This window comes from Kogia breviceps, chromosome 16 (genome assembly GCF_026419965.1).
Source record: "Kogia breviceps isolate mKogBre1 chromosome 16, mKogBre1 haplotype 1, whole genome shotgun sequence".
NCBI classification, from domain to species: domain Eukaryota; kingdom Metazoa; phylum Chordata; class Mammalia; order Artiodactyla; family Physeteridae; genus Kogia; species Kogia breviceps.
Window position 1 is genome coordinate 77,961,649 of NC_081325.1, and position 16,794 is coordinate 77,978,442.

At 42.4% G+C, this 16,794-nt stretch overlaps 1 non-coding gene across 1 annotated transcript; it reads left to right on the forward strand.

Annotated features, from left to right (window-relative positions):
- Window positions 1–4,134: 4,134 nt before the first annotated feature.
- TRNAG-UCC (transfer RNA glycine (anticodon UCC)) lies at window positions 4,135–4,207 on the forward strand. The gene has a single exon. It is a non-coding gene; the product is annotated as a tRNA-Gly (tRNA).
- The last annotated feature ends 12,587 nt before the right edge of the window (window positions 4,208–16,794 follow it).

The following is a 16,794-nucleotide window of genomic DNA, read 5'->3' on the forward strand; positions in this document are numbered from 1 at the left end:
GTTTATAAAGAAAATCTTCTATAATTAATATACTACTGCATTTTTTTTCTATTGTGACCCAAGTAATAAATTTTATACTGGACACATCATTATATCTTGGTTTTCTACAATTTCTTAGGAAATCCAAATTGCTTTTTATTTAAGACTTAGTAAGATCTGCTTATTTAACATAAGCCATATTTGATCAAAAAGAGTTGGTTTTAAGGAATTAGACTTCCTTACAGCCACTATGGAGAACAGTATGGAGGTTCCTTAAAAAACTAAAAATAGGGGCTTCCCTGGTGGCCCAGTGGTGGAGAGTCCGCCTGCCGATGCAGGGGACACGGGTTTGTGCCCCGGTCTGGGAAGATCCCACAATGCGGAGCGGCTGGGCCCGTGAGCCGTGGCCGCTGAGCCTGCGCGTCCAGGGCTCCACAACGGGAGAGGCCACAGCAGTGGGAGGCCTGTGTACTGCAAAAAAAAAAAAACCTAAAAATAGAACCACATACGACCCAGCAATCCCACTACTGGGCATATACCCTGAGAAAACCATAAGTCAAAAAGAGTCATGTGCCACAATGTTCACTGCAGCTCTATTTACAATAGCCAGGACATGGAAGCAACCTAAGTGTCCATCGACAGATGAATGGATAAAGAAGATGTGGCACATATATACAATGGAATATTACGCAGCCATAAATAGAAATGAAATTGAGTTATTTGCAGTGAGGTGGATGGACCTAGAGTCTGTCATACAGAGTGAAGTAAGTCAGAAAAAAACAAATACCGTATGCTAACATATATATATAGAATCTAAAGGGAAAAAAATGGTTCTGAAGAAAGTAGGGCAGGACAGGAATAAAGACGCAGACGTAGAGAGTGGACTTGAGGACATGGGGCGGGGGAGGGTAAGCTGGGACGAAGTGAGAGAGTGGCAGGGACATATACACACTCCCAAATGTAAATTAGACAGCTAGTGGGAAGCAGCCGCATAGCACAGGGAGATCAGCTCTGTGCTCTGTGACCACCTAGAGGGGTGGGATAAGGAGGGTGGGAGGGAGACGCAAGAGGGAGGGGATTTGGGGATATATGTATACGTAGAGCTGATTCACTTTGCTATACAGCAGCAACTAACATACCATTGTAAAGCAATTATACTCCAATAAAGATGTTAAAAAAAAAAAGAAAAGAAATTAGACTTCCAGAAAAGACAATATTTCAAGTTGCCTTTATTGAGAGCTTTATTTTTTATTTTATGAGTCATCTTTCATTTGGAAATCATCTGCTAATCCATTATACACAGATAATGTGTGAATATGGAAAATGACATGCCTTCATTTAAAACAGGCCTCTCCCAATACCAACTCTACTGGCTTGAAGTCGATGCTACAACTTCCGTTTCTTCTTGGACCTGGTAGTGCCCTCTCACCTTCCTTCCCTGTCTGACCCCAGCTGTTCATTTCTTCCCCCCCCACCCCGTGTCCAGGATGGAGGAGCAGGAGAGTGTCACAGCCAGCAGCCTCCACTCCTCCCCACACGCCTTTGTAAATGGAGAAGCCACTGCAGGGCAGTGTCCCTCCCCTCTTCCCGCCCCGTAACCACGAGCTTGTTCTCTATATCTATGAGTCTGCTTCTGTTTCGTTATATTCATCAGTTTGTGTTATTTTTTAGATTCCACATATAAGTGAGAACATACAGTACTTGTCTTTCTCTGTCTTATCTTACCAAGCGTGATACCCTCCAAATCCATCCATGTTGCTGCAAATGGCAAAATTTCGTTCTTTTTTATGGCTGAGTAATATTCCATTGTATATACGTACCACATCTTCATTCATCTGTTGATGGACACTTAGGTTGCTTCCATATCTTGGCAATTGGAAATAACGCTGCTATGAACTTTGGAGTGCATGTATCTTTTTGAATTAGTGTTTTCGTTTCCTTCGGAAGAATACCCAGGAGTGGAGTTGGTGGGTCATGCATGGTAGTTCTACTTTTAGTATTTTGAGGAACCTTCATACTGTTTTCCACAGTGGCTGCAGCAACTTACATTCCCACCAAGAGTGCACGAGGGTTCTCTTTCCTCCACAAGAGATTAAGTTAATTTTGGATGTTATCCTCCACTATGCATTTGTCCGATTTTCTTCTTAAGACACAGATTGCAGTTTTGCAAAATACGAACCGCAGCTAAATTGGATTTTGAAATGAGCTGTCACCAAACTATACAGAACTGAAGAAATTAAAATGTCTCTTTCTTACCCCAAGTGGTACATAAACTATGTGCATTTACTCTCAGATACTCTTTCAAGAGTAACATTTGTCTAAATGAGAAAGCACTCGGAATTACACACGCGCGCTCGCGCTCGGTGGAATAGCATAGGGCTTTCCCGTGAGGGACGCAAGCCCGCGGCCCAGATTAACTCCACACCTTTTCACACCTTTGCCTTCAGCACGTGGCAACATCTTCAAGCCTTTATTTGGATTTTATACCTGAAGAAAGGGTAGTAACTGTTAGCAGTTCTTTATTTTCAAGGACACTCCTTTACAAACACATCCAAACAGGCCTGTGTTTGTGGGCACAGCTCCCCACGTGCCGTCCACCCTCTGTGAGCCTCCAGCCTCACATGGCCTGTCCTGCCTGTGTTTGGGAGAACAAGACCGTTTTCTCCACGTTTTTTACTTAATCTAGGCCGTAGCTACCCAGACCTCAAGACTTAGATTTCACCTGCCCCAGGGTTAGAGGTCTATTGACAACATGCTTCTGAAAAATTTTAACCTCTGATTGCTTTAGCTCTGTCAGGATGAAATCATTGAGTCATTTTTTAATCACTATGAAACATCAGAGAATTCACTTAGAACACGTGGGAAGACCTTGGTGAAAAGGGAAATCCTATGAAGTATAAAGAATTTGTGAGCTAAAATTAGCAAATTATTAACATTTGAAAATTATGAACAGGAGCACTGAAACATTTTCATTTTTAAGAGCATTCTATCAGAAACACACTCTGAAAACTTGTACAGAACTTGAGGCCTGAACAGTGAATAGAATTCAAATGGAATGAAGGTATTTATGCCCTGGAGAGATTTCCTCACCTTTTTGATTGTTTTTTTTCTTTCTCGCTAATCTGTGCTGAGTTCAAGTTTTACTACAGCAAAAGTAAAGTCTTGCAAAATCATACACTTCTATAATACCCTTAAATTGCCTGTGTGATTTCAAGTGCGTCTGTTTATGGATATGCATGTCTACGTATGCCTTCAAGTGTAACAAAATAGTTTTTAGTTGTTATGCATTGTTTTGTTTTGCTAAGAAGTGAGAGTTTAAGGATCTCAGTGTTTCAATGATCCAGTGTTCACTGAGGCAACTTTTACCTTTTTCTGTAAATGAAGCCAAGACCAGGGTGTGATACCTCAACCCCAGGGCTAGTCTGCTTAGCTGGCATCAGGAAATGGTCCCAGGACCGTGGGCCAATTCTAGAAACCCAACACCCGTGCAGATAAAGAGTAGGAAAGAGTTCCCTTTAACGTGGGGTCTCCTGTTTTTCACTTGCGTACAGCTCCCACCCTCCCAACTAATTTTGATGAAACATTATTGTAATCTTTCACTACAATTCGTTTTAATTTTATCCAATGTGGACACTCTAGCTGATGTTTTTGGTGGCCAACCCAAGACTGAAATTGAGCTGCCATTCCTCTGATGGTTATGACATGACAAAATGCAGTGTATTTTAAACATTCTTTTCTGCACTGGAAATATGAGAAATTGAAGTTGGTTCCCAATTAATTTAATTCTTCACCAGCCTCAATATCAAGAAAGGAAAGTACACTTGCAGCGACATTAGGTTTGGGGGACCATCACACAATAGTTTTCTGAGCAGCAGTTCTTACATATTTTGGTCCCCAGGGCACAGTGCCCTCTTAGAAAATGTAGATGACCTGTCTGTGTGAGTTATACCTATAAATACTCATCACATTACAAATTAACATTGAGAAGTTTTAGAAAGTATTAATTTATTTTAAAATAACTATAATATACAATATAACAATGATAATAAATAAACATTATTTTTTAACCTATTCTTGTGAAAAATACCTATATTTTCAAGAGAAGAAAGGCAGTTTGGTGGAAAGGGTACATTATTTTAAATCCAGGTTGGGACGTCCCTGGCGGTCCAGTGGTTAGGACTCTGCGCTTCCACTGCAGAGGGCCCGGGTTCGATCCCCGGTCAGGGAACTAAGATCCCGCAAGCCGCATGGCGTGGCCAAATAAATAAATAAATAAAAAGTTTAAAAAATAAACTTAAAAAAAATCTGGCTTAAGAGAAGACAGGTGAGTTTTCATACCTGCTTCAGTATTCAGTCTGCTTCTGTGTGTTTTGCTCGAAGCAGGTAAAGCAAATAGGACCTCACGCAGATGTGTACTTGGAAAAGGGAAGAGTATTTTATAACTAATTATGGATATTATTCTTTGGCCCTACACCAAAATGTGACAAGCATTCGTATCCTATAGGTTAATTGCACTGAATCTGAAAACAGGTCAATGAACATTTGGTCGTATTTTATATTTAAATCCACTGGTTTATCCTGTGTTTGAATGAGTCTTATACCCATTTGTGATTTTGTGACATCATGCACTGGTTATTTGGAAAATATTGGCTCATGGAATCATGCAGTTGACAAGTTTCATTATACCATTAATATATCCACAAGTCACACTGGTTAATATGACCACCAACTTCAACAACAAACAGCCTTTAAGAACTAGGCTCTAAGTTGAAAATTAAACTCATAGAGGCAAGTTTTCAGAAATTTGAGTTTTCATTTCAAAAATCGAATGTTATCATTGACAACAAATGCTGCCAATTATTTCCCTTGAACTGACGGACTGCTTCTTTCACTTTCCCCAGATATTCAAGTCTCGATGTCATAGCTTGTTTGTCGGGGGTTCTTTCTGGTAAAGACAGTGCTCAGTAAGGGAGAAGAGCGGCTGGTCTAGCGCATCTCTGCCAAGGTCACGGTGTCCTTGCGAGACCAGCACCGCGCTTCCCATCCCATCACACAGAGCGTGGAAGAGACGTGTGCTCAAGGGCCGAGCGTTAAAATCATCCCTTATACAGCATCGTCAAGGCATTTCTTATGAACGGCTGGCATTATTAATTATTACCATTATTATTTCCTGTGAGCACATGGCCTTGAAGTTCCCCGTGACAACGGGCTCAGCTGGGAGCCACTGCTTTGATTTGGGCTCAGACCCCAGCAGTTTGGCCACCGCAGACCCTGCACCATCAGTGCAAATATCCACACGGGGAGAAGGTCAAGAACACCTTGTCATGTTCACGAAAACACTCTGGACCTTGGGACCCTTTACCAAGGTTTCAGGGTTCCCCAGGTGACTGTGTACCACATTTTAAAAATTGCTAAATTAGATGCTACGTAAGGGCCAAAACAGAAAGCAGTTGTTTTACTAGAAATGTATGGGGACTCCAGGAACACATAAAAACAACCCAAGCCCAGGCCCTAGCGGTGGGAGCGATATCTTTAGCCATCGAAGTGGCCAAAATCTGTGATGTACTTGGAGAGCTTTACCTACAAAGAGCCAGCGTGTTAAGTTATAAAGAGCAACTAGCATCTTCAGTTTGAGAGACTGTATCCAGCAAATCGCACGTGAAGAGCGAATAGAGATCAGGGTCTAGACCAGCCCCGGCGCGCTGCTGGTTTGAGGAAGCAGTGGGCTTCTCTGCTGGACGTGTTCCTCCTGCTTCCATGCCCTTGATCCCAGTGGGGATGGCGCAAGGAAGCGTACGTGAATCTCAGTATAATTGGAATCGCAGGTAATTTTCATAAAAATATTCAGTTTTTAAAAAATAGGAATGTGACATGCATCCTACAGAAAACAAAATAGCTTAACAAAAATCTTCGAAAGTAAGAAAAATGTCATACTGGTAAAACGGGAAAAATCTGTAAAATGTTAGTATGCAGGCAGTCCTCATTTCAGACAATAAATCCATTTTTTTAAGCAAACCAAGACAATACAAGCTAACAATGGCTAGAGCCGCACTTAATCTTTAGAATTCAGTTTATGCCTTGGCAGTTTACTCTGTTTTTGGTGAACGCAGGGTTTTTTTTGAAAGCTTTTTGGCTTCAATTCAGGCAAAAGCAAAACAAGGCTGAAAATGTACCGTATTATGAGCCTCAGATTGATGCCAAAGACAGCAACTCTCAGCTCGTTTGTTTTAAAGGTTGTGCATCTGATTACAAGTGTCTTTAATACGCTTTTTGGGGAACAAAATGGGATAGATCTAAAAATGGAAGATGAATGCTTTGCTAATGTGTATTGATATTTTAAGAATATTGACATTTCATAACCAGTTTATACAGAAAATACATTTGCAAGGTGTTTTTAAGTCTTGTTTAGACCAGTTGCTGATTACTTTATTACTATCGAATAAGCCATTAAGGGGACTACATAACTGCAATATAGTTATTTATTAAGCCTTTTACAATGAAATGAACACTTAGAAAGAGAGAACTCTCTGCTTTATCTTAACCAATAATTATAATGTATTTACCATGTGCTTTTTATGTCATTGATGCATGGTAAATTGTATGTATGGTGGCGTCACGTTTTACCCATAAGGCTGGTTATTTTATAGTTGTGCTAAATCCAATTAGAATATATAGAGCGAAGAAAACCAGCCACCAACGCAACGTCCCGCCCACCTGGCCATTTGTTGCCCGACTTCATTACCTTTGCTCCAGAATAGACACTGGGCTGTGTCCAATTAGCAGGATCGGGTGGCAGGTTCGGGATAAAAAGGAGTTTTTCCTTCGGGAAAGTTACTGATGGGAGAAATCTTCACACGTGCTGCCGTAGAGCTAACACCCCATCGGGCTTGCACACCCCTGTGCACCAGCCCTGCACACGTGGTCCGGCGGAACCACCGGGACCTGGGAGCTTCTTGAAGTGGTCTTTTTCATTGTCATACATGTAGGAGGACATCTGGGGAGCCATGTGTGTATTTCATGATGTGTGTGGTGTGAAAGAAACAATATAATGTGGGAAATGAGAGGAAAAATGAAAATTATAGGCAAGAAAACTAGGAAAGCCTCCAAAAGCCTATACAGAGTGCTTTATATCTAAAGAGTTAAGGTACAGATAACCCAAAAAACTAGCTAAATGCAAGAGGATGATTCATTACACAGATTTGTATTGTTAGGAAGAGACAGACAACCTGCATTTGAATCTCAGCTCTACTTAGCTACCCTTAGCTGTGTGATTTGGGGGAAATTACTTAACCTCTCTGAGCCTTTGTCTCCCCCTCTGTAAAATGGGCATAATGATAATAGCTACCTCATTGGACTCTTGTGAGGATGAATTGAATGAAGTGGTCCATGAATGGGGCCTGGTAAATAGTAAGTGCTCACTAAACGGTAGTGATTTTTCTTCTTGCTGCCTTTGGAAAGCGACAGGTGTGAATCCTGATTCTCCTTTTGTAATCACTGTGCCACAGAATATCGCTGAAGCAAGTGGGTGAGCTGACGCCTGGGTTTCCCCTGGGGGAGAGGGAGGGGGGCCGGGCGAGGACACAGGCTCTCCCACCAGGCTGGTGCTGTACACCCTGCAGACAAACGGCGTCAGAAAATGGGGTTCCAAAATCCCTCCATCAGGACGACGGGGCCAGAGCAGAGAAGAGGAATATGACCCGGCACATCACTTCTCAAAGTGACCGTATTTGCTCCCCGCCCTGGGGCTTTGAAAGAGCTGGTAAATAAGATATTTTACTCAGAAGCCATTACTATGGGCTGCTGAGGAAAGGGTGAGATCGGTCCTTTTGCTCTGTAACCATGTCCTTGAGGGCTGGCACCCCACGAAAGCCCCCATGGATCACCTGGGGAGACAGTCCTGGTGCGTGATCGTGGGCGCCTTTGTGCCCCGTGGGCGGGAACCGGGTCTGCTACAGAGAGAACATGCACTTCCGGTCTTTTTTTAAACTTTTTATTGTCAAAAATTTCCAAGCCTATCCTAAAGTAGAGAGACTAGTATAATGAACCCCCGAGCCTTTCACCCAGAATAATTATGGACATTTGGTCAGTCACCTGACCCCCTCTCTCCCACTTTTTACTCCATGCGTTATTATAAAGCCCATCCTGGACATCATATCACTTCATTGGTTGTAATATGGGTAATAACCCATTAGTATGGCTATTATAAAAGTTTTTTTAAAAAACAAACAGAAAATAGCAAGTACTGGCAAGGATATGGAGAAATTGGAGCCCTTGTGCGTTGTTGGTGAGAATGTAAATTGGTGGAGCCACTCTAGGAAACAATATGGTAGTTCCTCAAAAAACTAAAACTAGCACTACCATAAGATCCAGCAATTCCACTTCTGGGTACATAACCAAAAGAATTGAAAGCACCGTCCTGAAGAAATATTTGTACACCCATGTTCGTAGCAGCATTAGTCACAGTAGCCAAAACTCAAGTTAAATGTGGTCCATCCGCACGAAGGAATATTATTCAGCCCGAAAAAGAAGAAACTTCGGACGCGCCCTGCAACATGGATGAACCTTGAAGACGTTCCGCTAAGTGAAATGAGCCGGTCACAAAAGGACAGGTACTACAGGATTCCACGTATGTGAAGAAGCTGGAGTAGTCAAACTCCCGGAGTCAGGAAGTAGATGGTGGGGGCCAAGAACCGGGGGGACAGGGGCCCGGAGGCTTACTGTGTAGTGGGGACAGAGTTTCAGCTTTGCAAGATGAAAAGTCCTGGAGGTGGATAGCAGTGGTGGTGGAACAATCACGTGAATGTATTAAGTGCCGCTGAACTCCGTACTTAAAAATCGTTAAAAGGAAAAGTTTGCAGTGTACATGTTTTATTGATACTAGTTTTTCTGTGTTTTTTAAATTGACAGTTTTCAATACTATCAAGTATCCGGTCAATGTTCAAAGTTCACTTATTGTCTCATCAGTGTCTTTTTGTTCAATTGGTTTGTTCAACAGCAAACCCCGGAGCCTTGTCTCCTGTACACTCTTGCTGCTTATTTACCGAAGAAACTAAGTCCTTTGTCCTGTAAAAGTTCCCATAGTCTGTATTTTGCTGGTGACCCTGGCATGATTCTCCGTCCCCTGGCTTTTCCGTAAACTGATCGTCTTTTCCAGAACAAGGCTGTCCAGTGGAATTTTCTGCAAAGACGGGATCGTTCTGCATCAGTGCTGCCTCCTGCACCAGCCACCAGCCACGCGTGGCTCCTGAGCCCTGGAAACGTGGCTGGTGCCACTGAGGAACTGACTATTTAGTCTCTGCTTTCTTTCTGAGTGATTGACTATTACATACTTTTTAAAAGCCGGCTCTCAGACAGCACAGGCCTAGAGACTTAATCAGATTCAGGCTCTTTGTTTGGCCCAGGAAGCATTTTGATGGGCTGTGTCCTCAGGTCAACCCGGATCTGTCACAGACGCACAGCACCAGTGCCGTGGGCTGCAGCTGGCCGGTAGGCGTGGCCTCGGTGGCGCCCCTACGATGCCAGAGGCCCGTACACGGGGACCGTGCTGCTCACAGCCCCACTGGCATCTCTCAGGACCATCGGCACTTCACAGGGAAAGAGGCAGAGATACGGGAGGTGAGTGACTCACCTGGGGCCACGCAGCCAACAAGCGCTGTAGGCAGCGTCAGACCCTTAGCCACAGCCATCCTGACTGGTTTGAGCTGGTTTCTTCCCAAAATGTTTACCTTTTGTGGCGTGTGGACAAAACCATTACCTTCTTGTCTCAGCTCATTTCAGATCAGGCTCCTCTCGGAGCTAAACTTGAGTAATATACGGATTCCTTAAAATACCCTTCGGTGTTTCTCCGCACAGCTACCCATTTCTCCCTGCCCGCGGTGGGCTGAAATTCTGCAATGTGTGAATATTGACTCCGTGGTCACCAGCCACCTGTTCTGTGAAAAAGAAAATCAAGTCCTCAAGGTTTTTTATAGGCATACGTGGATTGATTTATTCTCTTTTCTAGTCATTTTGCTTTATTTGTTTTATTTTTTTTTATACAGCAGGTTCTTATTAGTTATCTAATTTATATATATTAGTGTATACATGTCAGTCCCAATCTCCCAGTTCGTCCCACCATGACCACACCCCTGCCGCTTTCCCCCCTTGGTGTGCAGACATTTGTTCTCTACATCCGTGTCTCTATTTCTGCCTTGCAAACGAGTTCATCTGTACCATATATATGCGTTAATATACCGTATTTGTTTCCAGATATATGTGTTAATATATGATATTTGTTTGTCTCTTTCTGACTTACTTCACTCTGTATGACGGTCTCTAAGTCCATCCACGTCTCTACAAATGATCCAATTTCGTTCCTTTTTATGGCTAATTTCCCATTGCATATATGTACCACATCTTCCTTATCCATTTATCTTTCAATGGGCATCGAGGTTGCTCCCATGACCTGGCTATTGTAAATAGTGCTGCAGTGAACATTGGGGTACATGTGACTTTTTGAATTATGGTTTTCTCAGGGTATATGCCCAGTAGTGAGATTTCTGGGTCAGGTGGTAATTCTATTTTTAGTTTTTTAAGGAACCTCCGTATTGTTCTCCATAGTGACTGTATCGATTTACATTCCCACCAACAGTGCAAGAGGGTTCCCTTTTCTCCACACCCTCTCCAGCATTTATTGTTTGTAGATCTTCTGATGATGCCCATTCTAACTGGTGTGAGGTGATACCTCACTGTAGTTTTGATTTCCATTTCTCTAATGATTAGTGATGTTGAGCAGCTTTTCTTGTGCCTCTTGGCCATCTGTATGTCTTCTTCGGAGAAATGTCTATTTAGGTCTTCTGCCCATTTTTGTACTGGGTTGTCTGTTTTTTTAATATTGAGCTGCATGAGCTGTTTATATATTTTGGAGATTAATCCTTTGTCCGTTGATTCGTTTGCAAATATTGTCTCCCATTCTGAGGGTTGTCTTTTCATCTTGTTTGTAGTTTCCTCTGCTGTGCAAAAGCTCTTAAGTTTTATTAGGTCCCATTTGTTTATTTTTGTTTTTATTTCCATTACTCTAGGAGGTGGATCAAAAAAGATCTTGGTGTGATTTATGTCAAAGAGTGTTCTTCCTATGTTTTCCTCTAAGAGTTTTATAGTGTCTGGTCTTACATTTAGGTCTTTAATCCATTTTGAGTTTATTTCTGTGTATGCTGTTAGGGAGTGTTCTAATTTCATTCTTTTACACGTAGCTGTCCAGTTGTCCCAGCACCACGTATTGAAGAGACTGTCTTTTCTCCATTGTATATCCTTGCCTCCTTTGTCATAGACTAGTTGACCATAGGTGCATGGGTTTATCTCTGGGCTTTCTATCCTGTTCCATTGATCTATATTTCTGTTTTTGTGCCAGTACCATATTGTCTTGATTACTGTAACTTTGTAGTATAGTCTGAAGTCAGGGAGTCTGATTGCTCCAGCTCCGTTTTTTTCCCTCAAAATTGCTTTGGCTAGGGGCTTCCCTGGTGGCGCAGTGGTTGAGAGTCCGCCTGCCGATGCAGGAGACACGGGTTCGTGCCCTGGTCCGGGAAGATCCCACATGCCGCGGAGCGGCTAAGCCCGTGAGCCATGGCCGCTGGGCCTGTGCGTCCGGAGCCTGTGCTCCGCAACGGGAGAGGCCACAACAGTGAGAGGCCCGCATACCGCAAAAAAAAAAAAAAAAAAAAAAAAAAAAAAATTGCTTTGGCTATGCGGGGTCTTTTGTGTCTGCATATAAATTTTAAGATTTTTTATTCTAGTTCTGTAAAATTGCCATAGGTAATTTGATAGTGATTGCATTGAATCTGTAGATTGCCTTGGGTAGTATAGTCATCTTCACAATATGGATTCTTCCAATCCAAGAACATGGTATATCTCTCCATCTGTTTGTGTCATCTTTGATTTCTTTCATCAGTGTCTTATAGTTTTCTGAGTACAGGTCTTTTACCTCCTTAGGTGGGTTTATTCCTAGGTATTTTATTCTTTTTGTTGCAGTGGTGAATGGGATTGTTTCCTTAATTTCTCTTTCTGATCTTTCATTGTTAGTGTATAGGAATGCAAGAGATTTCTGTGCGTTAATTTTGTATCCTGCAACTTTACCAAATTCATTGATTAGCTCTAGTAGTTTTCTGGTGGCATCTTTAGGATTCTCTATCTATACTATCATGTCATCTGCAAACAGTGACAGTTTTACTTCTTTAACAATTTGTATTACTTTTATTTGTTTTTCTTCTCTGAATGCCATGGCTAGGACTTCCAAAACTATGTTGAATAATAGTGGCGAGAGTGGACATCCTTGTCTTGTTACTGATCTTAGAGGAAATGCTTTCAGTTTTTCACCATTGAGAATGATGTTTGCTGCAGGTTTGTCATAAATGGCCTTTATTGGGCTTCCCTGGTGGCGCAGTGGTTGAGAATCCGCCTGCCGATGCAGGAGACACGGGTTCGTGCCCCGGTCCGGGAAGATCCCACATGCCGCGGAGCAACTAAGCCCGTGAGCCATGGCCGCTGAGCCTGTGCGTCCGGAGCCTGTGCTCCGCAACGGGAGAGGCCACAACAGTGAGAGGCCCGCATACCGCAAAAAATAAATAAATAAATAAATAAATGGCCTTTATTATGTTGAGGTAGGCTCCCTCTATGCCCACTGTCTTGAGAGTTTTTATCATGAATGGGTGTTGAATTTTGTCAAAAGCTTTTTCTGCACCTATTGAGATGATCATATGGTTTTTATTCTTCAGTTTGTTAATATGGTGTATTGCATTGATGGATTTGTGTATATTGAAGAATCCTTGCATCCCTGGGATAAATCCCCCTTGATCATGGTATATGATCCTTTTAACACGTTGTTGGATTCTGTTTACTGGTATTTTGTTGAGGATTTTTGCATCTATATTCATCAGTGATATTGGTCTGTAATTTTCTTCTTTTGTAGTATCTTTGTCTGGTTTTGGTATCAGGGTGATGGTGGCCTCATAGAATGAGTTTAGGAGTGTTCCTCCCTCTGAAGGTTTTTGGAAGAGTTTGAGAAGGATGGGTGTTAACTCCTCTCTGAATGTTTGATAGGATTCACCTGTGAAGCCATCTGGTCCTGGACTTTTGTTTGTTGGAAGATTTTTAATCACAGTTTCAATTTCATTACTTGTGATTGGTCTGTTCATATTTTCTATTTCTTCCTGATTCAGTCTTGGAAGGTTGTGCATTTCTAAGCATTTGTCCATTTCTTCCAGGTTGTCCATTTTATTGACATAGAGTTGCTTGCAGTAGTCTCTTATGATGCTTTGTATTTCTGTGGTATCCTTTGTAACTTCTCCTTTCTCATTTCTAATTTTATCGATTTGAGTCCTCTCCCTCTTTTTCTTGATGAGTCTGGCTAAAGGTTTAGCAATTTTGTTTATCTTCTCAAAGAACCAGCTTTTAGTTTTATTGATCTTTGCTACTGTTTTCTTTGTTTCTATTTCATTGATTTCTGCTCTGATCTTTATGATTTCTTTCCTTCTACTAACTTTGGGTTTTGTTTGTTCTTCTTTCTCTAGTTCCAATAGGTGTAAGGTTAGATTGTTTATTTGAGATTTTTCTTCTTTCTTGAGGTAGGATTGTATTGCTATAAACTTCCCTCTTAGAACTGCTTTTGCTACATCCCATAGGTTTTGGATCATCGTGTTTTCATTGTCATTTGTCTCTAGGTGTTTTTTGATTTCCTCTTTGATTTCTTCAGTGATCTCTTGGTTATTTAGTAATGTATTGTTTAGCCTCCATGTGTTTGTGTTTTTTACGTATTTTTTCCCTGTAATTGATTTCTAATTTCGTAGCACTGTGGTCAGAAAAGATGCTTGATACAATTTCAATGTTCTTAAAATTACAGAGGCTTGATTTGTGACCCAAGATGTGATCTATCCTGGAGAATATCCCGTGTGTGCTTGAGAAGAAGGTGCAATCTGCTGTTTTGGGATGGAATGTCCTATAATTATCAATTAAATCTATCTGGCATATTGTGTCATTTAAAGCTTGTGTTTCCTTATTAATTTTCTGTCTGAATGATCGGTCCATTGGTATAAGTGAGGTGTCAAAGTCCACCACTATTATTGTGTTACTGTCAATTTCCTCTTTCATAGCTGTTAGCATTTGCCTTATGTATTGAGGTGCTCCTATGTTGGATGCATATATATTTATAATTGTTATATCATCTTCTTGGATTGATCCCTTGATCATTATGTAGTGTCCTTCCTTGTCTCTTGTAACATTCTTTATTTTAAACTCTATTTTGTCTGATATGAGAATTGCTACTCCAGCTTTCTTTTGATTTCCATTGGCATGGAATATCTTTTTCCATCCCCTCACTTTCAGTCTGTATGTGTCTCTAGGTCTGAAGTGGGTCTCTTGTAGACAGCATATAGATGGGTCTTGTTTTTGTATCCATACAGTGAGCCTCTGTCTTTTGGTTGGAGCATTTAATCCATTCACGTTTAAGGTAATTATCAATATGTATGTTCCTATGACCATTTTCTTAATTGTTATGGGTTTGTTTTTGTAGGTCCTTTTCTTCTCTTGTATTTCCCACTTAGAGAAGTTCCTCTAGCATTTGTTGTAAAGCTGGTTTGGTGGTGCTGAATTCTCTTAGCTTTTGCTTGTCTGTAAAGCTTCTGATTTCTCCATTGAATCTGAATGAGATCCTTGCTGGGTAGAGTAATCTTGGTTGTAGGTTCTTGCCTTTCATCACTTTAAGTATATCATGCCACTCCCTTCTGGCTTGTATAGTTTCTGCTGAGAAATCAGCTGTTAACCTTATGGGAGTTCCCTCGTATGTTATTTGTCATTTTCCCTTGTTGCTTTCAATAATTTTTCTTTGTCTTTAATTTTTGTCAATTTGATTACTATGTGTCTTGGCGTGTTTCTCCTTGGGTTTATCCTCCTGGGACTCTCTGCACTTCCTGGACTTGGGTGGCTATTTCCTTTCCCATGTTAAGGAAGTTTTCGACTATGACCTCTTCAAATATTTTCTCGGGTCCTTTCTCTCTCTCTTCTCCTTCTGGGACCCCTATAATGTGAATGTTGGTGTGGTTAATGTTGTCCCAGAGGTCTCTTAGGCTGTCTTCATTCCTTTTCATTCTTTTTTCTTTATTCTGTTCCACGGCAGTGAATTCCACCATTCTGTCTTCCAGGTCACTTATCCGTTCTTCTGCCTCAATTATTCTGCTATTGATTCCTTCTAGTGTATTTTTCATTTCAGTTATTGTATTGTTCATCTCTGTTTGTTTGTTCTTTAATTCATCTAGGTGTTTGTTCTTTAATTCCTCTAGGTCTTTGTTAAACATTTCTTGCATCTTCTCGATCTTTGCCTCCATTCTTTTTTTGAGTCCTGGATCATCTTCACTATCATTATTCTGAATTCTTTTTCTGGAAGTTTGCCTATCTCCAGTTCATTTTAGTTCTTTTCCTGGGGGGTTATCTTGTTCCTTCATCTGGTTCATAGTCCTCTGCCTTTTCATCGTGTCTATCTTTCTGTGAATGTGGTTTTCCTTCCACAGGCTGCACGATTATAGTTCTTCTTGCTTCTGCTGTCTGCCCTCTCATGGATGAGGCTCTCTAAGAGGCTTGTGTAAGCTTCCTGATGGGGGGACTGGTGGTGGGTAGAGCTGGGTGTTGCTCTGGTGGGCAGAGCTCAGAAAAACTTTAATCCACTTGTCTGCTGATGGGTGGGGCAGAGTTCCCTCCCTGTTGGTTGTTTGTCTTGAGGTGACCCAGCACTGGAGCCTACCCGGGCTCTTTTGAGGGGCTAATGGTGGACTCCGGGAGGGCTCATGCCAAGGAGTACTTCCTGGAACTTCTGCTGCCAGTGTCCTTGTCCCCGCGGTGAGCCACAGCCACCCCCCGCCTCTGCAAGATACCCTCCAACACTAGCAGGTAGGACTGGTTCAGTCTCCTGTGGGGTCACTGCTCCTTCCCCGGGTCCTGATGCACACACTACTTTGTGTGTGCCCTCCACGAGTGAAGTCTCTGTTTCCCCCAGTCCCGTCGAAGCCCTGCATCAAATCCCCATTTTGCTTTGTTTTAAATGAGCGAACTTACAATAATGGCACGCGTCAGGTTGGCTGTGCACCGTCAGGCGGGTCCACGGTGCTGGAGCCTCACCTTGCCCGGCACCTGGGTGGAGTGTGTGTGTGCATGTGTGCAGAGCATCAGGATGCAGACAGGGCTGCTTGTGAAGGTCCAGACCTCCTCCCCGGTGACCCAGCGTTTGGCACGAAATGCAAAATGGTTTAGCGTTGCTCTCCTCTCTCGCTGTGTGTTCAGAGAGGCAAGCGGGGCCCCACTTATCTCGGGCAACGGTGGCATGGACAACAGGAGGGGACTTGGCTTTGCAGTGTCTCGGGTGGCCGTTCAAACGCCAGCACCGTGCTGCCCTAACTGTGTGGCCTCAGCAGGTCCTTGATGCCTCCTGAGCCTTGGTGTTCTCATCTGTAAAACGGAGGTAATGCACCACCTGCAGAGTTTATCGTGATGGGGTCCCACGTGGGCACCTCTGCCGGTGGGGAGGTGATGGGAAGGATTCAGTGGACTCCTTCAGTGGAAGGAAATGTTACTGAAGCAAATCAGAAGTAAAAAGTAAACTTTGGTGAATATCTGCTGTAAGATGTGAAACATTGTTAAACGTGACCTTTGGGCGTGTGGAGGACGTTAATTTGCACAGTTGAGAAAGGAAATCTGAGAACAGGCGAATCACAAGAGGGAAGCCAATGTGGAGGCTGAGTCAGGGTCGTTGGTGGAAATAAAAACCTGGTTTCTAAGGTATTTTGCACAGAA